General features: G+C 42.0%; 1 long non-coding RNA gene across 1 annotated transcript; it reads right to left on the minus strand.

Annotated features, from left to right (window-relative positions):
• Nucleotides 1-7347: 7347 nt before the first annotated feature.
• On the minus strand, nt 7348-23557 carry LOC121923134. Its single transcript, XR_006102317.1, has 3 exons — nt 23336-23557; nt 13453-13647; nt 7348-7999 (listed from the first exon to the last, which is right to left on the minus strand). It is a non-coding gene; the product is annotated as an uncharacterized LOC121923134 (long non-coding RNA).
• Nucleotides 23558-25020: the final 1463 nt, after the last annotated feature.

Raw genomic sequence — 25020 nt, forward strand, 5'->3', positions numbered from 1 at the left:
TACGTATACAATACGTACTATATGGCGGTGTGTATCCCGCCTATATGAATTTTAACAAGTGTTACCATCTTTTCCATTGAGTCATGGCTTCTTTTGAGACACAATCTCAGCTTAGTCATCTTGGTGTCTAGGGAATGTCCAGGCTTGATTTATTTTTGGACCCATTGATCGTGGCAGTCCAAGGTATCCTCAGAACTCTCCTCTAACAGTTTGTTTCATAGAATCATAGAATCATAGAGTTGGAAGAGACAGCAAGGGCCATCCAGTCCAACCCCTTTCTGCCATGCAGGAAATCCAGATCAAAGCATCCCCAACAGATGGCCATCCAGCCTCTGTTTAAAGACCTCCAAGGAGGGAGATTCCACTACACTCCGAGGGAGTGTGTTACACTGTCAAACAGCCCTTATTGTCAGGAAATTCCTCCTAATGTTGAGGTAGAATCTCTTTTCCTGCAGCTTGCATCCATTGCTCTGGGTCCTAGTCTCTGGAGCAGCAGAAAACAAGCTTGTTCCCCCCTCAATATGACATCCCTTCAAATATTTAAATAGGGCTATCATATCACCTCTTAACCTTCTTTTCTCCAGGCTAAACATCCCCAGCTCCCTAAGGTGTTCCTCATAGGGCATGGTTTCCAGACCTTTCACCATTTTAGTTGCCCTCCTTTGGACACGCTCCAGTTTCTCAATGTCCTTTTTGAATTGTGGCGCCCAGAACTGGACACAATATTCCAGGTGGGGCCTGACCAGAGCAGAATACAGTGGCACTATGACTTCCCTTGATCTACACACTATACTTCTATTGATGCAGCCTAAAATCGCATTGGCCTTGTTAGCTGTCGCATCACACTGTTCACTCATGTTCAACTTGTGGTCTACTTGGACTCCTAGATCCCTTTCACATGTTGTCTCCTTAAGCCAGGTGTCCCCCATCCTTTCAAATGAGTTGGTTCTTTTTCTGTAACTTTTCTTTATAGTCCAGCTTTCACAACTGTACGTAGAAATCAAGAAATACTCTAGCATGGGTAATTCTAACTTTGCTCTTTAATGATCTGCCTTTACACTTGAATAAACACACATATATGCACACATTTCTATCCAGTTAATTTCATAGTCCATATATTTTCAGTTATGCTAAAGGTGACCAGACATCCTATTTTTCCAAGACATGTCTTCCATTTCAGCTTCTGTCCAGAAGGAATTCTAAAATATCGTCTATTTTGAGCATAACCAAGAAGCATTAATTTATATGAATGGTTTTAGCTCTTATTACCATGGAGAATCTACACAAATTCAACCTAGACAATGGTGAAATAGAAAGAGTAAATGAGTTTTCATACTTGGGATCAGAACAGCGATTGGAATCCAGAAATCAGAAGAAGATTAAGAATGGGGAGGGTGGCTATGAAAGAACTAGAGAAGATCCTGAAGAGCAAAAATATACAATTGAGAATCATACAAGCCATTGTATTGCCTATTATCATGTATGGATGTGAGAGCTGGACAGTGAAGAAAAAATACAGGAAGAAAATCAATTCAGCTGAGATATGGTGCTGGAGAAAAGTGCTGAGCCTTGGACAACCCAAAAGACAAACAAATGGTTCTACAACAAATTAAACCTGAACTCTTTCTGGAAGCCAAGATGGCAAAACTGAGGCTATTGTACTTTGGTCACATAATGAGAAGGCAGGACTCATTGGAAAAAACAATAATGCTAAGAAAGGTGGAGGGAAGTAGAAAGAGAAAAACTGCATGCTAGATGTATGGACTCTTAAGGAGGCAACAGGTATGAATTTACAGGAACTAAGCAGAGTAGTGGAGGACAAGGAATCTTGGAGCTGTCTCATCCATGGCGTCACCATGGGTCAAGATCAACTCGAGGGCAGTTAACAACTTCTGTCCTACATTTTTCTTGAATGCCCTACATTTTGTGATGCCTTGTCCTCCTTTGCGGTTAGGACATCTGGTCACCCTGCTTAAGCTAAAAAGAAAAATGGAGTCGACACAAAGAAATCCAAAGCCTGCAACGACTTTTCCAGTTCTCTGTACCAGCTGGGAGTGGCTTTAATTAAGGCAGCTCTCAGACTCTTTCGTGATGATGGATTTGGCAGGGAAGCCTGGGAACAGCTGCCTTAGTAACAACTCCAGAGTAAATAATCATCAGTGTTATCTGAACTCGCCAAGGCACCCAAGAGCTGTTACAATAAATGGCGCATGTGCTAATATAAACTGATATCTTGACAACAGTGGAGCATTTCTCTCTTTTTCTTTAATGAGCCAACCTTTCGGTCCCAATGCACCAGTAGGATTTCCTCTCTTCCCCCCATTCCCTTGGGAGTCTGATGAGTGCAGCTGAATGGAGACAGCCGTGTATATATTATTCATGCCTCTCTGAAAGACAAAGGTGGGAGTGGAGTGCTTGTATAGAACACATACAACAAGGATCCCTGGCTTTTGTTTTGTTTTGTTGTACCCAGGAGCAGGAGAGATTTTTGGACATGTTGGAACAGTGCTTTATTCTCTACAGTCTGTAACAGCAGCCAAGTATATAATAATACTTTTAAGGAACCATTTCTTCCCTGTTACTCAGCTGAAGCAAATTTAGTTTGGAAGCTCCTTGGGGCAGGGAACTGGTTCCTCCTAGCCATTACTCTTTAAAGCATAACATACATGGATTCACATTGTATAAACTATAACTTGCATTGAGTCTCAATTTTTGGGAGAAAGCAGGATAGTGATGGTTACGATGACAATGACGACTTTGTTAACTGATTAATTATTTAAATCCTAACAGCTGACAACAACAGATGAGTTTTCTTTCACCAAAGGTGTTTAAATAGAGGATAGACAACCATCTGTCAGAGTGCACATGCAGATTTTACACAGAGCAAGGCTTTATGTTGGGAAATCATGATCCCATCCAAAGAGCCCCTGGAATAAAGTATTTGGTTTCTTTGACTACAACTTCCAGCTGGAGAACTCTGAGAGTAGTAGTGGTTTGAGTGTGGGCTATGACTCTGGAGACCAGGTTTCAAATCCCTACTGAGCCTTGGAAACCCACTGGGTGACCTTGGACAAGTCACACTCTCAGCCTTAGAGGATGGCAATGGCAAACCCCTCTGAAGAAACTTGCCAAGAAAACCTCGTGAAAGGGTCACCTGAGGATCGCCATAGGTCACAACAACTTAAAGAAATACAACAACAACGTCCAAGATATCATTTTTCCAAGCTCTTCTCCCAACTCAGCTGGTACAAGACACTTGTAAGGTCAAAAATACTTGTATGATATCTCTGCCAGACAAGGATTAATTCTTATGAAGGGAGTTCTTCTGTGCATTACATATTTTAATTTAGTGGTCCTTCTACAGAAAAACTTCTCCAAACATCCTGCCTCATGGATAAGTGTCTCCACTGCCTTTAAAGGCCCCTGAAATTCATCCCCTGAAGCAGCAGTCTTGCATTCTCTTATGCTAGGATCTGTGAGAAATGCATAGAGCAGGGGTAGGCAACCTGCGGCCCATGGGCTGGATGCGGCCCGGCAAGGCCTTGGGACTGGCCCCAGCCCGGTCCTGCCACCGATTGCCGCTGGAGCCTTTGGCCTCTCGTGTGAGGGCATGGGGCCTTTGGCCTATCAGGAGGAGGCAGGCAAGGGGAGGCAAGCAGCAGGCAAGGGGCGCAAGTGGCGGGCAAGGGGGGCAATTGTCTATAGAAGCCTCTGAAACATGCATTTATATTAACATTTTTTTAAAAATCAGCAAATTTTTTTGCGTGTCCTCCATTTTTTTAAAAAATGTGTCCTCCATTTGAAAATTTTGTCCCACATTTGTCCTGGTTTATTTATTTAATTAATTAAAAAAAAAATTTTTTTAATTATTTATTTTTTGGCTTCGCCCCCCCAGTTGTCTGAGGGACAGCAACCCGGCCCCTGGCTCAAAAAGGTTGCCTACCCCTGGCATAGAGCAACAAGTAAATGTTTAAACAAAATCAATACAGTGAGGTTAGATTCATTGCTGTTTTCCCCTTTAGCTTTTAAAATATGGACTTGTGCATTTTTTTTCTTCACTTAATCTTTGACACAATCTTTCCTTCTTTCCTTCCATGGTGTGATGATGGCAGTGCACAAATTGATTTTTCTCAAGCACACCAACAAATAGATAAGGAACAAGAGGGCTGTTGTGCGAACGCAGGAACTGCACACGATGTGTTGAGAAATAAAGTTACAGCCCAAGCTTGGAGCATCAGAACCGCCATGTAGCCTGGAGCCAAGGCAAGTTCAGATACATCCCACACCAATTTAAAAGGATTATTAGCAAATGTTTCAAGAGAATTCAGCCCTGGTGCTATGGCCAGAACATTATGACAAGCTGATTATCACAACCTCATATAACCTCTCTTGCTTTCCTGATACAGTACAGCAACACCATAGAAGAGCACTAAGAGCTGAAACAGGTAGGCACATGCTGAGTGTGATGGGGATATTATTATTTCTCACAACCCTAAACAGGTTACACCAGTATACTTAGCAGTGACCAGAAGTGATGTTTCAGGTAATGAACTTATTTCTAGTAATTTCTAGTTAATTTGCTATCGTTATGTACTTTCATGTCAGCTCCGGCTCAGTGGCGTTACTGGGGATGATGGTGAACTGCACTGGGTGCCAGAAAAGGGGTGACACCCAGTTGGGTGCTTCTTCCACTGTGCCCTTCCTGGTTTTGCCATAGTGATCAAGTCCTCCTTATGAGAAGATAACCAGTACCATGACGGAGTGGGCCAAGCACACCCTTTTGGCCGCTGCTACAGCAAAGAAGAGGACCAAGTGCACCTTTCGCAGTTTCGCTGCAGCAGCAGAGGTCACTCTCTGGGTTGTCACCTGATGGAGGCAGTATATTTGAGGGCACTGGCAAGCAAGAAAGTGCACTTTCCCACTCGTCCAGCACCCACATGGGACCCTACACGGGTCCTTCAGAGGCCACAGTGCCAACCCATTCAATAGTGGCAGCAGCTGGGGGCATAGTGCCTTCAGGGTGTGCTGATTCCTGAAAGCCTTTCTAGGTGGGGGGCTGCAGTGGTCAGGGTGGCTGTGCAACCGAGGATAGGGCAAGGCAGTTCTCACACACATACCGAGTGACACCAGCTTCAGGGACACTACTGATAACAGTTACAATGCTATCTCTAGCTAAGGCTGATTTATCAGGCTAAGGATTGCAATATGTATTTCTGCGTATATATGTGTGTATAGCATTGCTCTCCTTTGCTCAAGCAGCTCAGAGTGGCTGTTTTCATCCTTTTCATATCAAGTGATCATCCGGATGTTGCAATTCAATGCTGAAAGTCCCAGGTAAAGGATCCACCATGGTCCTGTTTCCTGGCACTCATGCATATCAAATGGTTTTTGTTTATGCATATGAAAAAGGTTTCTGGGTCCTCCATTGAGAATAGCATGAAAAATGACCAATACAAAAACAACATAAAGTAGCAAGCAGGACTCACTGGGTGGCCAGAATATTCCAAAGTCAAACACCATACTTTGAACTATGGAGAAATCCAAGTTGAAACGCAGTCCAGAGGGTATCTTTTAAAACACTAAATGTATGTTCAAAAGATTTATACACTTGGGATTTGTTACAGCTATCTTCACCATTAAATTTCATATGGTCTTTATGACTAACACCATAGTTGAAGCTACAAAGTACTTTTGTAGTTTTAGCTGTGCTTGGCATCACCTTTCAGATTTGTGTTAAAGTAGCAGTCTTTCTATTGGTTTAAATGGCTGATCAGCTGAGACTCTGGAGAGGAATAACTGTGTTCTGGGTAGATGAATAGTCCTATGCACAGTTGCTCTGGGGGCTTCTGGTTTGCATTTCTGGGCATGCTTCCGTTTGTGCATCATCAATGGCTAATGTTTAAACAGTTCTTTCTATTTAGTCTAGCTCATCTGGGTGTTGCCTGAAAAGCATTCTGTCATAATATAATTAGCTGCTGAGATATGACCCTCATAATGAACTCAGTCCAGATCCTGTGACTGGTTCTTGAAACACAGGAGATTAAGAGAAAAGGCATCTTCCTTGTGTGTAGGTTCTGCATACCAGGAAAAGAGCAGGGCTGAGTGTGCCAGCATCAATCACCCACTGCACCCAGTTCTCATCCTCGTCTACATATAGAGGGAAACTGTATGTAAAGGAAAGCCTCTATACCTACACATTCTCTTCAAGATTTTAAAATCTTTGGGAAGCAGGGTTCTAAAATCTCAACAGAGAACCTCCATAGACAGCAAATGTTCCCCTTTGCAGCGAGTTGCCCTTTGTATACAGCAAGAACAGTGGAAGTAGCACAGAGCTAGCACACTCAGTTCCACTTTGTGATCACACGTAGAGCTTTGTGAATGAGCAGAATATATGCGCAGGGATAAACAGTGCTGTAACTTTGACCTACTGACATCTGCACCATGGAAAAATTTCTTTCAGAGGGCCTACCCTCCTGATACTCCTGAATATGTCAACCCGAATCTAGTCCAGGCCAAGGCCAACTGTAGCAGGATGGCCACACTACAGATCCTTCAACAAAGCCAGCTGTGTTTGCAGAATGATACCCAGGGTGTGGAGTGGACTCTAATGAACCAACTCAAGGCTGGTGTTTATTCTTGTGTGCCTTCAAATAGTTTCCAACTTAAAGCAACCCTAAGGCAAACCTGTCATGGGGTTTACTTGGCAAGATTTGTTCAGAGGAGGTGTGCCATTGTCCTCCCCTGAGGCTGAGAGCATGTGACTTGCAAGGTCACCCAGTGGGTTTTATGGCCAAGCTGGGAATTGAACCCTGGTCTCCAGTCATAGTCCAAGACTAGGCTGGTACTCTAGCCAAATGATTTCCAAGGTTCACTGAGGTGGTCAGTACCCCTCCAGACAGAAGGCAGGGGAACATAACTAGATGCTCCACCACATTCTTAAATTTCTCCAGAATGAAAACATGGTGCCCAAAAGAAGGTTGCACTAGAACCCTTCTCCCTGATATGGTAAGATTCCATTTGCAGGCATTTTTATGTTGTTCCTTTTTTTAGTATGGAGGAACACTGAGTAATGTAAACCTCAACCCGCAGTCTAAAGTGCTACAATCCAAGCACAGGGTTATTACTTCTAGAAAATATTGGTCGGAAACACACTTCCAGTTCCCCCGTAAGCAGGCAGAGTATCAGATAAAGTAAGAGGGTAAACAGAGCCATGCAGGAGACAGAGAGCAAACAAAATAGGAGCCAGATAAGCAACAGCAAGGCAGGGAACACAGGAGTTATTCAGACATTGTTTTTGTTAGTGCGACTATGCAAATAATCTCATGCATTCCAGTTTTGTTGTTGACATTTTTTTTTATCAGAACCTCATCTATGTGCATCTCTGCAAATTCTTTTGCTTACATGTGTCAGCACTGCACAGAAAGATAGCGTTGATGGTGCAGATGCATTCAAAACATATTTAAGGCATGCAGAACTTTATCACAATTTATCTTTCCATTCACATTCAGTTATTCACACAGCTGACAATGCAAATCTTTTAGGAAAAGCTGAGAAAGAACCCAAGATCAGTTATTCTGGGTTATGTGGGGTGTGTGTGTGTTTGCACACACCACTAGCTTTCTCAGGTTCATTTGAAATAGATGTGAACAAGAAATATTCAACTCACATTCTACCAGGATTATTTTTCACCATACCGGGAAATGCAGTCCAATAACATCCAGAGTGCCACAAAACTCTCACCCAACTTTATGTGAATGAGCCAAAATTCTAGTACGGGCATTGGTTTGCAAGTCAATAAAATATTTTTGCTAGTTGTCAATAAATATTGCCAAAGGCAAGCTTAGAAATAAATGGGTAAGTCAATGACAATTAAGCAGAAATGCTTGTGCCACAGATTGATTCACTTGATGGCTGGTATATGCAGAGCATTTCTGTGTGACCTGTTTTCCTCTCCTCACTCTCCATATGGTGCAAGCTGGTCCAGTGAGAGGAGGCACATCTATAATGTAAAACAAACATTGATTTAAAATTTACTCCTTTTTCCCAGGGAACACTAGTTCTGTAAGGTTGTGAGGGGATCTCTTGTATATGATCCATAATACATCACCCAGAGATAGACATGTGGTTTATTTTTATTTCATTTACATGCCACCTTTCTTCTGGAGTGGAACCCAAGTTGGCTCACACAAACAATGGTTGCGTTCCCACTTGCCTATAAAGCAGATCATGAAGCGAATTAAGAGGTGTCGTTCCCACTGATGCCCGAATTAGTTCCTCAATGCCCCGGAATCATTTCCACTGCAATTTGATTCAAAATCGAATTATATCGTATAATTCGAATTAGACGCCTATAAACCGGCTTAAAAAATAGTAGGTTATAATGTGGGTTATTTTTGAAAGCGGGGTACGATTCGTGATATCCGAATGGGAACGACAAGGCTGTCTGATGCGGGAACCTGGAGATGGGAGGAGCAGCGCTCAAGGGGCTGGCCTGGGGGTATCACCCTCTTTGGTCTCTTTCTGCATTGCCAGCGCCATTTTCTTCAATTCGCATAGACTTTCCCCCGGTGGATTGCAACCTCCCCTCTGCTCCACATTCATAGACCGATGTGTGAGGAGAGCCATTGAACAGCATTTTAAACTATTCTTTTTTCTTTTTTTACCTCTGCCTGAGCGCCTGAGCAGCAGATGGGCTTTGCAGTACATCCCTGCTTGATCACCCCCCAGACAGCCCAGGGAACAATAGGGAAGGCAAAGCAATTTTGGGGAATGGAGAGCCTGGATGTCCAGGGATCTGGCGGGGGGGGGGGGAAATCGAGCCTTATCTTCTCTCTTCCCCAAAGATTCATTCCCCAATAATGAAGCCCGCTGCCTTCTCCTCCTTGATCTGATTTGCCAAGCCTCCTTCTACTCTGGGGAGACACAACAGAAGAGCCTTGGATGCAGCCAATTTTCATTAGCTGCCCTAAAAATTAAAAAAAACCCTAGACTTGTGATTTCTGAAGCCTATGCGCTTTATTGACAGCTTGTGGACACAAATGGGAACGGGGAGCAAGTTAATCCGCTTTAAAATAAAGCAATTTAAAATAAATGGGAATGAAAACAGGATCTAAATAAATCAAGGTAATTTGCCCCTTTTGGTAATGGAAACGATGGAAAAAATTTGAATTATTCCCGGAACATAATCCGAATCAGAATCGTGCCAATATAATCCGTTTTATCTGCCAAATGGGAATGCCCCCAATGCACTAAAAAAACTGACAATCACATTTAAAACATGGTTTACAAGCAATCACATTAAAACCAATGCTATAAACAATATGAAATCATTCAGAAGCATAGAAAAGGTTTTTGTTTTAAAAAAAAACCAACCCCATTCCATAACAAGCAATTACCCATTAAAAGTTTCCTGGAACAAAAAGGTCATGGCCACTACAATTCAACCAAGTCAGTCACAAGCCTAACTAAACCAAGGCGCATTACAGACGGGCCTAAGCGGCGGCGTCATTGTGCCAGGAATACGCGCGAGAGGCGGCGCTTCCGGACGCACCTTGCCCCTCGTGCCGATTCCGTATGGCAAGATGGCGGCGCCCTATACAGACAGGCGCAGCCATCTTGATGTAACGGACGCACAGCATCCGGACGTCTAAACACGGAAGAGACGTCGCGAGTGTGCGCTTTGGCACTTGCGACGTCTCTTCCAGGTTGCCGGAAGGAGCGCGATTTTCGCGCTCCTTTTTTACAGCGCGGGGAAGTCACGCGGTTTGGCTGCAGCGGCTTCCCCGTGTTGCTACCGGCAGCGGCCCAAGACCACGGTCTGTAACGGGCCTATGTCAGGCACAAGAAATTTTATAAGGTTGCCTTGAATGGAATGTTTTGTCCTGTACCTGTCTTTGTTCTGTGCCAGATTAGTTCAAAATTATTCCATAATCATAATCTCTGGTAATCAAGAAGCTGGAAAACTTGGTTCCCAGGGTCAATATGCTATTAATGAAGTTGCAGCAAGACTGGATTTGGCATCACATCAAAACACTAAAGTGGAATTGATTTTATAAAATATTGAAATGGATAATAAAATATGGAAGTGAAAACCAAAAGGAACTACTGTATAAGTGCAGCCTCATGCTTTGCAAAGGGTATGTGGAAGGCAAGAGTTTTAAAGCACATGTTTGGGGAGAAATGCATTAATGTGGCCTTGTGATGGAATAAGAGGGAAATATAGTGAATTTACCCTTACACACAGAAGGTCTTTAAACCAAGTGTTATGAAAGATTAACAAAGGAAGTCTGGTACTTATAAACACTTATTTGACAATAATGCAAAAATTTAGTAAACTCATAAATTGCATATGTTGATTCCAATAATACAATTTCAACCATCCAGTAGAATAACAAAACCATATACGTCATCTAGAAAATAATCATACAGCAAGAATATTTTAAAGTGACCATAATGTAAAGCATTCTATCCTGAAAAGGCAATCCTCTTGAAGAGCAAAATTAAACCCATTCAGTGTTTAGTTGTCAAGTGCCAATCAAATCAAGATAAAGATTTGTATATTTCTGAAGTGTATCAATCCCTACTTAAAAACCCATCATCTTTGGGAAGAATGCAGAATCCCTGTCCTTCCTCCTTCACTTCATTCCCTTAATCCTGCTCCCTTATTTCCTACCACCTCCCTTTCACTGGTGAGGCTGCTGCTTCATGGGGAAAGACAATACCTCCTTTTCTCAACCTGCTCCTGTTTTTGCTTTCTCCTCCCCCCTGCTTCCCAACTGATCATGACCTCTAGATCCCAAGGGGTTTTAAAGAAAGCTTCTCCCTTCCAGTACCGAAGATGTGCTTGGGATGGAACTAGGGGGAAAGAAAGAGAAAATCCCAAATTTAGTTCTTCTCTTTGGCCATTTACATATGCAGGAAAACTAGAGGAACAGCGATGGGAGGCTAAATATGCTTTCTGACTTTGCTGAAGCTAATTCAGGTAGTGTTGCTGTTGTTTTTTTAAAAAAGCAATGAAATAGAAATGTCTTCTCTCAACTGTGTTTAATTATATTTCATTAAATACAGAATACAGAGAAACAGAATCGTTCTCAATTGGCAAAGGGGTCAAGCAAGGCTGCATTCTGTCACCTTATTTGTTCAACTTGTATATAGAGAATATCATAAGAAGAACAGGTTTAGACTCAGAAAAAGGAGGCGTGAAAATAGCAGGAAGGAACATATTCTACAATATATAGATGACAGGATACTGCTAGCAGAAAACATCACAGACTTAGAGCATTTACTAAGGAAGATAAAAGAAGGAAATGCCAAGGCAGAAATTGCAGTCAAGAAATAAAAAACTACAGATGGGAAGGGCCGCCATGAAGATCCTAAAAAGTAAAGATATACAACTGAACACTAAATTTAGAATCCCCCAAATCACTGTATTCCCTATCACCATGTACTGATATGAGAACTGGACAGTGAAGAAAGCTGATAGGAAAAAAATCAACTCATTTAAGATACTGTATGGTGATGGAGAAAAGTACTGAGAATACCGTGGATGGCCAAAAAGACAAATAAATGGGTCTGAACTCTCCTTGAAAGCCAAGATGATCAAACTGAGGCTGTCTTATTTTGGCCACATCATGAGAAGACGTGACACATTAGGAAAGACAATAATGCTAGGAACGATAAAAAGTAATAGAAAGAGAGGAAGACCGCACACCAGATAATAATTAATAATAATTTGTTTTATTTATATACCGCTATTCCAGAGATCATAGCGGTGAACAGCAAGTAAGCTAATTAGCAAGTAAGCTAATTTGCCCCCAACAGTCTGGGTACTCATTTTAGCGACCTTGGAAGGATGCAAGCCTGAGTCGAGCTTGGGCCCTTTTGCTGGTCTTGAACTCGCAACCTTGTGGTTTCGAGTGAATGGCTGCAGTACAGGCATTTAACCACTGCGCCACCAGGGCTCCAGATGGATGGACATAATTAGAGAGGTCACAGACCTGAAGTTGCAGGACCTGAGCAGAGCAGCAGAGGACAGGGGTTTCTAGAGATGTCTCATTCACAGGGTTGCCATGAATCATGGTTGACCTGAGGGCAGTTAACAACAACAACAATGCATTTTGGTGACTGATGTGAATGGGGCCATTTCCCCATTCCATTTAAAGCTGTCTGAATTGGCTGCCATATCTAATTGCCTACTGTTCAGTTTCTGGAAGCAAGTCACATTTGGAGGCTTCCGCACCCTCTAACATTTCAGAGATGAAAATTGGACATGTGTGGCCAAGCAATATCAGAGTCTGTTCAAGAAAGCAAAATTTATTGATGAGGAAGAACACACAAGCTAGGAGAGGCTGCAGCAATTTGCTTTTCTTGGGGCATTCTGGGAAGGGCAAGATTGTAGCACCTTCTTTCTTTTCTCCCTGGTGACGTAACCAAGTACAAATTACCTCTGTACTTTGAACTCAGTTTGAAACACCTGAATTAAGAAGAGAACAAAGAAAGAAAATAGGAGGAGGAGAGAGAAACTGGGACATTTTACAAACAGCTGAAAGATGAGATGACAGAGGTTTATTTGAGATTGTCACTGCCAAATTGGCATAGCTGAAGGGCTTCTTCCATTGTGTTAGTCTTGGATACAAGTGATCAGCACTGGCTCTTCAGTAAAATAGGGGTGATGCCTTTTGAGTACATTCTCAAGGCTTTGGTGTGGGATTCCCAGCCATTCTGTACTCAGCAGCAGCCTCAGTAGATGCCACAGCCAGCAAATCCTTTTGTACTTGGTAGAAGATAAATATGCAAAGGGTTCTCGTAGCACCTTTGAGACTAATGGAAAGAAAGAAGTTGGTAGCATGAGCTGTCGTAAATTTGAGCCTACTACTTCTTCAGATGTATCTGAAGAAGTAGACTCAAGTCTATGAAAGCTCATGCTACCAACTTCTTTTTTCCCGTTAGTCTCAAAGGTGGTGCAAAATCCCTTTGCACACTGATTTTCCAGACGAACCAGACTATGGAGTTTATCAAATCGGAGGAATTTCTCTTAAATTCCAGTGAAAAGAAAGTGGGGCCAGAACACATTCACTTAAAGTTGCTAGTTTCGTGCAATTACATGAATATGCATTGCATTCGAACTGTCTCCCCATTGCCCGAAAATAGCATGCCATTGCCCGAATTTGCATGTGGCAATCTATCACACAATAACGTGAAACCACATGATTGCGTTTGGACTGACTTCCCATTGCCCGAATTTGTCTGTAGTGAGTTATCACACAATAACGTTAAACCCCATGATTGCGTTCAGATTGCCATCGGATTATACTTCCAATTCCCCTTGTCTAATAAACTCCTATGTCTTGGTAGAAGACAGTTGCCATACTCTACCCAACAGAAAACCTGCACTGATGAAGAGTTCATCCAGATATTGTTTTTTAGTGTGTCTTTGCGAATAATTTCACTCACGCATTCTAGATATGTTGTTCACCTCATCTCTGTGCATCTCTGCAAGATCAGTTGCTCACACATGTCAGCACTCGAATAAAGATGTCGTCAATTATGCAATGTATTCAAAGCATGTTCACGGCATACGGATTTTTATTCAGATTTATCCTGGGTTTCTTCACATCGGTTATTCACACAGCTGGGAATCCAAATATTCTAGAAAAAATCAGGAAAAAACCCTCAACATTGATTATCTCAGGTTAAGTGGGTTTTTTGGCAGCCCCCCAACTTAATCAGATGAATGTGAACAACAAAGATTCAATCCAGATTCTACCTGGATTATTTTCACCATCTGAATAACCCCTAAGATTAAGATTAAGCCAGACACACTTGTTTTAACTGTTAAGGAGTTTCAGGAATTCCTTCATTCCTAGTATTGTTCCAAAACGTCTTCCCGTAACCCCCCTCTTTTCCCCCCCATCAGGCAAAAAGAAAAGAAATTACAATCATAATTTAGAAATATGTCATGTGCAATGTGCCCATTTACCAGCAGGTGCCGTCATGAATATACAGTCAAAATATTTCTTCTAACAGGAAGCCCTTCTTCTGTTCCTCAGTGTTCAAAGAGAAAGGAGGGCTCCAAACTACTCTGGAAAGGGAGCATGTCCCATTGAACAAAACGGTCCTTACTTCAGACATGTTTGGTTTCTGCTGTATGTGATAATTCCATACTGGATGGGGAGAGAAAGAACTGCTAAAATTAATGTTATAGTATTTTTGCTCCCAATCATTAATTAATGATGCAGTCATTTAGCAGGTAATTTGTATCTGCATACTACCCATTTGGACACTACGCCACCATAGTGTTGGATTTGAGTGTTGTACCACAACTTTGGAGACCACCTCAGCCATAAAACCCACTTGGTGTCCTTGGGCAAGTCACACTCTCTCAGCCTCAGAGGAACACAATGGCAAACCTCCTCTGAATAAATCTTGCCAAGAAAACCCCATGATGGGTTCACCTTAGGGCTGCTGTCTGTCAGAAATAGCTTGAGGGCACACAACAACAAACTACCCATCTAATGTTGAATTTTATTATTATGTAATGGTGGGAGGGTCTAAGGGGATAATGTAATACTACTATTGTTGTATTTGTAATTTTATTTTGTGTTGTAATCTCACCTCGATCCGTAGGAACCTTTTGCTAGTGGCACCAACTATGATGCACTTAACTGTGCCATACCAAGACAAAGCAAGCATCAGTAGTTTTGGAGGAAGGGGAAAACCAGGTGGACAACTCTGGCAGTGACTGTTGCCCACCAGCACCTGCTGTCTGAGGCAATTCCCTCACCCTGCCCAATGATAGGGCTGGGTTTGAACCTCACCCAGCCCAAAACTTGTTCATTATAAGAACTGTATTATAGTGGGCCCTTAAGTATCTGCTGGGTTTTAGTTCCAGAAGCCCTGGATAACAAAATACATGGCTGCTCAAATCCCATTAAATACAATAGCATAATAAAATGGAATCCCTTTATAAAATGGCAAAATCAAAGTTTGTGTACTGGAATTTACATTTATTGTGAATATTTTCAAGCTGTGGATGGTTGAATCCATGGATAAAGAATCTGTGGATAAGGAGTGCTGACTTTGTTCTCACTTTATTTCCTTGGCAGGAGAAAGAGGAGGAGGAGGAGGGACTGCTAATCTCATTTCTTGCACAGTCTCATTATTTATGGAGCATAGCCAAGCTTTTCTGGCTATACTTTGGGGCTTTAAAATGATTGCTAATATTGATGTTCCACGGTCACTGAAATTGCAAATCCTCCAGTAAAATGATCCCGGGCTAATGTGGTTGTCTGCAATAAAACACTGCATGACCTAGTTAAACCAAAACGTTGAGAGTGGTTTTTGAATTGCACTATTTTTGTCAGTGCTTTATGATTCAAAAAGGGAGGACGATAAAAAGTCATCAGTGCAAGCTTAAATGTTCCGCACACTGTGAAGGAATTAAAATTAAAGCAGTTATTTAATCCTGTCGAGAATGGGATCAGCTTTGATGACACACATGCCATGCCAAGTCAGCTGGTGCCCATTGCAGCTGGTGGAGTGGAGAACAAGGTCTCCAGAGGTGGAACTAAGGGGTCACCAGAGCCAGAGTGGCACTCTGAATCTACAGCAGCACAAACCACCAAAAAGGGAAACTGGGGCACTCTGAAATCATGAGTGCAAATTGTGATGGGAACAGGGTCAACTCAGCACAAAGAAGCACTTCTTTGGACTTGACATTTGCCTCAGAGCACAGAGTATCAGAGTGTAAAACAGTGGGAAGGAATTTGCACAAAAGAATAGTTTATAATAATAAAAGAAAATGTGTGTCCATGCCTGCGTGTCTATCTTTGCCCTAGGTGCAAGACTCTGAAACACCTGTAACTTGGTATGATTCTTAAGGGGACAATAGAGGTTGTTGTTCTTATTTATTGCCAATTTGACTTTGACATATGGTGACCCTCTGAATGAGAGATCTCCAAGAGCACTGGTTATCTTTTTAATTGATGCTAGTTAATTAAATACATACCAGTGTGGTGCAGTGGTTTGAGCATTGGAATAGGACTTTGGAGACCAAGGTTTGAATCCTGGCTCAGCCATGTAAAACCCAGTGGGTGACATTGGGCAAGTAACACTCTCTTAGCCTCAGACTGAGGAATGGCAATGGAAACCCCCTCTGAAGAAACTTGCCAGGAAAACCCCATGATAGTTTTTTGCCTTAGAGTCACCACAAGTTGGAAATGCCTTGAAGGCACACAACAATAACAACACAACAACAAATTCAGTAGTATTATCTTCATTCACCAAAGAGTTGCTGCCACACAGCAGAATTAATGCAGTTTGACACCGGTTTAACAATTATGGAGCCATGCTATGGAATCCTGGGAATTGTAATTTGTTGCAGTACCAGAGCTCTCTGACACAAAAGGCTAAATGTCTCACAAAAGTACAAATCCCAGAATTCCACAGGTAGTGGCTGGCCAGAGGACAGGTGAGTGAGGCAGCAGGGTGGATGGGGTGGTCTTCCGCTGCTGTCTTGGCATGCTCTTCCAGGTATCCACACCAGATGACTCCAATCCTATTGACACCACTGCCTCCTGCCCTGTTTTTAGTTGTTACGTTTTATATGTCGTCCTATTTCAGGCTTGATATTTCCAACTGCCAGACATTTCCACCCCAGAATGACATTACTAGAGAGGGACAGAACAGAAAGAACCAGAGCTTGGGTACATTGCTTGGGCCAAAAATTAGCATTTTTATGCTTTGAAACTGCGAAGTACCAGCAATGTCTTTTTTCTTCGCCCAGATCAGCTAGAAATTAAAGCCACAATCCTGTACATACCTTCCCCTCACCTGCAGACACTTAACAGCATTGAACTGGCAACCTTAAGTGCATACAGTAGTAGGCTTTTGGACCTGGTCATGAGGCTCAGCACCCAACCTTTTGAAATCTCATTGCCACCCTCACTTTAAACCGGAAACGGATGCCCTTGCGTTATGCAGAAATTCATATTCCATGATATCATTGGGCCCAGATGAAGGAATGGCTATGGGGAAGCTTTCTGGAACAGCATTACATCCAACATGTCTCAATTTCCTTGACTTTTCTGAAAATCCTATTGCATAAGTCAGACAGAAATGCAATTACATCAGCAGCATCTTAGCTTAAGTCCCTTAAATGTACGTTTTTCATCAGCACAGCATGAACAAGCATGCTGAGGTCAGTTGCTGAATTCTGTACAGAGAGCAAAGCTGAGAGGCGGGCTTTCATGAAGCAACCCTAGGAGTCTTCCATGCAAGATTTTCCTCCCTTACTTTAACTTCCCATCTGTTCTTGGCTGTCCATTTTAAAGGTAGTGCTTCCTCCCCCTCCATCTCCCATTAATACAACTGGAGAGCATTTCCCGTTAAGTCTTCCTTAGCGACTGGCAGACATTCAGATTTAATTGGTGTTTCTTTGGATGCCTACCAAAACTTTGTTTATATTGATCTGCTGCTATGGCTCAGGCTACATCAAACAGGCAGACGGTCCAGCAGCAAAACAATGTCAGCAGCTTGCTTCTGCACAAACTATGCGGCATCCTACATTTGCTTAACAAATGCATGCATGGTAGCATCACACCCAAACACAGTACTTCCTAGTATCACCTAGTTGTTTACCACAAATTAATGTGGTATTGCAACTCACTTTTCACATTGAGAGGTGTAGGTTTCTCTGTGTGTGTCCTACTTAGGGGTTATTCAGATGGTAAAAATAATCCTGGTAGAATGTGGGTTGAATCTTTCTTGTTCACATGCAGTTCGAAAATCCAGCCAGCATTTCCACCACTGCCTCCATTTCCCTCGGCTTAGCATCGGAAGGCTTACTGATACATTTGTACACTTTTTGTGTTCGAATTTGAACTACCCATGATAACGGAAGCAGAGTCACATCACCAACAGTGAAAGTGGAAATGAAATAATGAAGATGTGCATCACTTGACTGACATTAAAAACAATAACCCAAGAACAACTGAATGTGTTTGAAATGGAGGCTCCATTTTAAATTGATATGATGGCAGTGTGAAACAACAGGGTGAAAATGCCACGGAGAGATTCAATCACAGTAAATGTAGTGGGAACTTTGATTCAGTATTGCATTGCCACAGATTCTGATCTCCTCAATACAAAAACATAAGTGAACAGCCAGGTGCTCCCATGCTTATCTTTGAGACAAGCTTTGGGTGGCTTCTGGAAAATGGACTGAAAGGTTTCCACAAAGCTCTTGAAGCGGTTTGTAACGTGTTCAAATGTCATAGGCGTTGAAGCCAACTGATGTGTGGAGAACCTCTGCTTCAACATTTCCTTTTCTATCTCACTCTAGTCCTGGCAGGAGAGAAGCACATTTTACAAGCTCCAAATGTTGCCTGCTTTGTGTTCTTGTGTATCTACACTTCAGCAACAGCATGGAAGCTACTTAGCCATAGACTCAATCCACTGGGTTTCTGTTACATTTAAGAACCTGAAACTAAGTGGGAGAGACCAGTTGCACAAATTCTTCCTCAGTTGGGTTCAGGGGAGACGATCAGCTGGGAAAGATCCAGATGACATACAGAATCAAACTATTGGTCCATCTAGCTCAGCTTTGTCTCACTTACAATGGCTAGCATCCTGTTGATGAAATACGCAAATGTAATTCCACCCTATGCTTGCCTATGTAACTTTTTGTGTAGATAGGTATTCCCTTGTTCCATCTACAATGACCAAAGTCATAATTCAAAATGACTTTAATAGATTAAAAAGCTAGTCCAAAGCTAACAACATTAATTTCAATATCGAGAAATTTAAGGTACTGTACTTGGACAGAAAAAATGAAATGCAAAGATATAGGCTGGGGACACATGGCTTAAGAAGAGTACATGTGAAAGGGATCTACGAGTCCAAGTAGACCACAAGCTGAACATGAGCCAACAGTGCGATGTGGCAGCTAAAAAGGCCAATTCAATTTTAGGTTGCATCAATAAAAGTATAGTGTCTAGATCAAGGGAAGTAATAGTGCCACTCTATTCTGCTTTGTTTAGGCCTCACCTGGAATATTGTGTCCCAGTTCTGGGCACCACAATTCAAAAAGGATGTTGAGAAACTGGAGGATGTCCAAAGGAGGACAACTAAAATGGTGAAGGGTCTGGAAACCATGCCTTATGAGGAACAACTTAGGGAGCTGGGGATGTTTCGCCTGGAGAAGAGAAGGTTAAGAGGTGATATGATAGCCCTGTTTAAATACTTGAAGGGGTGTCATACTGAGGAAGGAGCAAGCTTGTTTTCTGCTGCTCCAGAGAACAGGACCCAAAACAATGGATCCAAGCTCCAGGAAAAGAGATTCCACCTCAACTTTAGGAGGAACTTCCTGACAGTAAGGGCTGTTTGACAGTGGAACACACTCCCTCAGAGAGTAGTGGAGTCTCCTTCCTTTGAGGTCCTTAACCAGAGGCTGGATGGCCATCTTTCAGGGATGCTTTGATCGTGAGTTCCTGCATGCCAGGGGGTTGGACTGGATGGCCTTTGTGGTGTCTTCCAGCTCTACAATTGTATGATTCTATGATTCTAATGGGTGCACTCTATTTTATATTAAAAATTGGATTTAACCATGTATTAGCTTTCTGCTTTATCCCTCCACGCATGTTACACATGGAATGTCTGTTTCTCTGAAGGGCTGCATAATTCCCACACCAACTATAAGACTGGACATTGTCCCAATATAAGAGAGGAAAGGCTTCCTGTCTCTTCAGTATCCGTGTAAAGAGAGGATGTGCACAAGTACACATGGCTGCATATGAAAAGTGAACTTATCAATGTCACAAAGCACCTTTTTGCATAAGAAAAGAAAGCCAAAACAAAGCCAGAGAGAAGCAGCTTTTTCCTTGCCTTTCTGCATGCTGTCCGTATGACTTCTGTTCTTTCCCCAAGGGAGACATTTGTCAAAGCATACCTTTTGTGCTCTGGAAAAATCCATTAGACAAAAGGCATGCCTTTATGACTGTCTCCTTTGAAAAGAGAACGGAAGTCCTACAACAGCATGGAGAAAGGCACTGAGAAAGATGCTACTCTCCCACTCCGTTTTGGCTTTTCCCCCTCCTGCCATCTATCCTGGAGTCCTTTAGGTAAACAGCCATGCACAGCAGCAGTGGGCATAGTGCATACTTCCAGATGTTGGTGGACTACAACTCCCATCCACCCTACTGATGGGGATAGTGGTAAAGAATGCTGGGAGCTGTGATTTAGCAATGTCTGGAGGCCCACACTTTGCCCAAAACTGATAAACATGTGGTTCATTTTTATTTCATTTATATGCCACCTTTCTTCTGGAGTGGACCCAGTTGGCTCACAAAAACAATGAATTAAAAAACTTGACAATCACATTTAAAACATGGTTTACAAGCAATCACATTAAAATGAATGCTATAAACAGTATGAAATCATTCAGAAGCATAGAAAAGTTAAAAAAAAACCAACAACAGCCAGTTTCTCCCCATAACAAGCGATTACTCATTTAAGCTTCCTGGAACAAAAAGGTCACGACCACTACAATTCAGCCAAGTCAGTCACAAGCCTAACTAAACCAAAATCAGGCACAAGCAATTTTACAAAGGCCTGTACCTGCCATTGTTCTGTGCCAGATTAGTTCAAAATTATTCCATAATCATAATCTCTGGTAATCAAGAAGCTGGAAAACTTGATTCCCAGGGTCAATATGCTATTAATGAACTTGCAGCCCCACTTCTTTAACATCATGACTGGCAACTGACAAGCACTGCATTTTTGGTGGTATGAACATGCTGGCTATAGTGTTAAATCACCAGGAACAGATGATAGTCCTACTGAACTGGTACAATCCACACAATCCAACTCCAGTGTTAACTAAAGCATGCCCCAAAATATGGAAAACAAAGAGATGGCCAACACACTGGAAACAATCAATGTACAGTCGGCCCTCCTCATAGACAGGCTTGCCTTCCACAGCTTTGAGGTTATGCAGAAGGTAAGTCCCGTCAGAAATAATGGGGCACCGTGAGCACGTGCCCCATTATTTTCTATGGGCCTTGAGCATATGCTCTTTTCCCTATATGCCGGGGACGGGGTCTGGAACGGAATGATTCCCCCGCCTATGGGGAGGGCAGACTGTATATCCCAATACACAAGAAGGGAGATATAAAAAATGCAGCAGTTATAGGACCATAGCATTAATCTCATAGGCAAGCAAAATTATGCTCAAAATTCTGCAACACAGAATCCAACCATACATGAAGAGAGAAATCCCAGAGGTGCAATGTGGTTCAGGAAAGGAAGAGGCACTTGGGACTACATTGCAAACATACAATGGCTAATAGAGCGCACAAAGGAATGTCAAAAGAAAATCTTCATGTGTTTTACAGCAAAGCCTTCAACTGAACAGATCATGAAAAACCATGATAAAGACATAGCAGTGCCACTACGTTTGATAGTGCTGTTGAGAAATCTGTACTTAGGACAAGACACTACTGTCAGAACAGAACACAGAATAGCGGTTTATAAATCAAACTTATTATTATTATTATTATTATTATTATTATTATTATATGCTGAAACAGAATGCTTACCAATTGATAAAGCGGTTTGGCAAGGTTGCATTTTGTCACCCTATTTGTTCAACTTGTATGCAGAAAATATCAAAGGAAAAGCAGGATTAGACTGAGAAGGAAGCAGGAAGATAGGAGGAAGGAACACCAGCAGTCTAAAATATTTGGATGACACCAATATCATGGACTTGGAACAATGTCAAGTGCTCAGACCACTACACCATGCTGGCTCTCACAGGAAAAAATGACGGAGGCCTATGGTTTGGAAGAAAGGTCAGATGTAAGCCTGAGGGCAGGGAATTATAAAGATTGTATGTGCGCTGTGTAAATTTACAGCGCTTTATAAATAAAGGTTAATAATAATAATAATAATAATAATAATAATAATAATAATAGCAGGTAGCATTGTAACCACTGATGCTTCACCATTGCTGGCTGCACTGCTGTTACACAGCCTTGCTTGCAACACAATAATTCACCCGATTCCTTACAAACAGCTGGAGGTTTTCCTTGACACACTCCAATGGGAAAGAGCTAAACAAGAATTCCTCAAGAGGTTAAAATCCATCTCCTGTGACTTTAAGAGGGACAAAGGCTTTTTATCTTCATATGTCAATCAGCTCATCTTTATGGGTATGTTTGCTTTACCACCCACCTTTTAAGATAATTTTCTCTGCCTGTAATATTTGCATTTCTGTTCCCTCTGGCCCTTCTGATTTCAACCCCTGATCTAATGAGTTTAGGGAGAGGTGAAGCCATAAACCCTAAACCAATCTATGCATGTACAAAGATTTTTCTTCACGATACATATGCTGATATGTACATGTTCCTATCGCCTCCCAGTGATTGTGAAACCACCAGGAGATGCATCAGTGTTTGCATTTTGCTTCCTCTACTTCTCCCACACATCCCAAGCATGTGTATTAGTACTTCCCAAGTATTGTAGGCATGTGATGAAGGGAGCTGCTTGTTAGCCTTTTAAGGTCCATTGTTTTTTAAAGTGTTTCTTTCAATTAATGCCCTTTTACTTTTTAAATGCAATGTTACCCTTGGGAACATTATCAACCAACTACTCAACATTATCAGAGGCTGGATGGCCATCTGTCGGGGATGCTTTCATTTAGATTTCCTGCATGGCAGGGGGTTGGACTGGATGGCCCTAGTGGTCTCTTCCAACTCTACGATCCTATGATTCTATGAGCAACCAACCAACTACATATTCAAATTACACTTTTGTCATTTAGATCTGAACAGAGCTTTATGAAGCTTTGGGGTTTTTGTAACCACAACTCCCCAAACACGCTAGCCAACATGAACATATTGGCTGGGCGATTCTGGTAGTTCAAGTCCAAAAAGTAACTTTTCCAAGCTCTGACTTGGACTCCCAGTCCAACTTCTGCATCCATTTTCAAAAGGCAGGAGGAGGATGCAACATTTACTGTAAAATGATTATTTGAACTGAAGATCAATATACTGCAATTAAAGTTATGTACATTCATGACACAATTCTACTTCCAACACTGTTTTCATATTCATTTTCAAGATGGCTGTATGTGTTTTTATGACATATTTCTCTCTTTTATCTTTCAATCTCAAATTTGCCCAGAATTATATATTTCAGTGAGGAGTGGGTGATGCTGAAAACAATTGCCCGAATCCAAAATGTTAGGCGTTTATCAGACAGGGTTTCTGCAGCTCAGATCTGGGGCTTCTGCAGATTGGGCCATTTGCATTGACATGATAAGGAGAATGTATTTTCATACCTGGTTGCTCTTCTGTTGCTCTTCTGAACTGAGGAGGAATCGAATTGAAGGAAGTCACATGATGCGGATTCAGGGAAAGCGGAGTGAGTGCAAATTGTAGTTCCACACCAGTGCATACCATGGGGGATTCAATGCTTCGAATTGGGACCCTTGCACATGCTCAGTGGGGCCCTGAAGGCATCCTGAACCTTTGCATTTCCGGGACTAAGAAGGGAGCCAGGCTCCACTTTCATGCTAGCCTCACCTGAATGACAGCTGCCCCTTTTTTCTTCCTCCCTTCTAGATTCCCTTCCCTGGCAGCCAAATTCAAAGGGTCTTCCGTGTCACAGCCCCGAGCCAATTCATCCACATCTATATCTATCTATATCTATCCCAGTGGTCCCCAAACTGTGCCCTTTAAAGGATCCTGGACTTCAGTTCCCAGAAGCCTCAGCCATGTTGGCCAATAGTCTGGGATTCTGGGAGCTGAAGTCCAAAAGCCCTTAAAGAGCTATATCTCTATCTATATATTATCTACAACCATCCTCCTGTCATTCAGTTGCCTTCTCTTAGGTTGCATCCACACTGGGGAGATAATCCAGTTTAAATCCAGTTTAACTATCCTGGCTCAGTGCTATGGAATTCTGGGAACTGTAGTGTCCAGAGACATTGAGCCTTCTCTGCCAGAGAGCTCTGGTGTATGTGTGTGTGTCTGTATGTATGTATGAGTGTGTGTGTATATATATATATATGAGTGTATGTGTGTGTATGTGTGTGTGTGTGTATATATACATATATATACACATATATGTGTGTATATATATATATATGTGTGTGTGTGTATATATATATATATATATAGAGAGAGAGAGAGAGTGTATGTGTGTATGTATGTATGTGTTTGAGATAGATGTTGAGATTGACAGGAGGATGGATGTAGATGTGCATGAAATTGACACTGAGCCTTCTCTGCCAGAGAGCTCTGGTGTATATATGTGTGTGTGTGTGTGTGTATGAGTGTGTGTGTATGTGTATGTATGTGTGTGTGTGTGTGTGTGTGTGTGTGTGTATATATATATATATATATATATGAGTGTGTGTGTGTATGTATGTGTGTGAGATAGATGTTGAGATTGACAGGAGGATGGATGTAGATGTGCATGAAATTGACATTGAGCCTTCTCTGCCAGAGAGCTCTCGTGCCTCGGCCAACTAGTAACCTAAATTATTATTATTATTATTATTATTATTATTATTATTATTATTATTTTAAAATAATAAATTATTATTATTATTATTTTAAAAATAAAGTATTACTATAATGGGAGTTGGAGTTTGTTGTGGGGTCCTTGACTCGAGGCTATGGAATTCTGGGAGTTCCATCTCTCCCTCCATCCTCATGTTTCATTTCCTTCACATCTATTTTGCAAACATTAGTATATATCCTTTGGATAGATGTACATGAGGATGAAATGAATGGGGCTCTAACACAGGATCCCTTTGAATTTGGCTGCCAGGGATATGTGTGTGTGTGTGAGAGAGAGAGAGGCAGAGAGGGAGAAAGCGCTGCTAGCCTAGCAAAGTTGCATTGGGGAAGAGGGGGGAAGCAGAGAGAGAGTTCCAATGGAGCCCCGGTTGCCCTGAAAGCAAAAAAGAGCCACTGAAAGTAAATGGGGCACATTTCAGCAGGGCATCATGGGAGATTT

This window comes from Sceloporus undulatus, chromosome 2 (assembly GCF_019175285.1).
Source record: "Sceloporus undulatus isolate JIND9_A2432 ecotype Alabama chromosome 2, SceUnd_v1.1, whole genome shotgun sequence".
NCBI classification, from domain to species: domain Eukaryota; kingdom Metazoa; phylum Chordata; class Lepidosauria; order Squamata; family Phrynosomatidae; genus Sceloporus; species Sceloporus undulatus.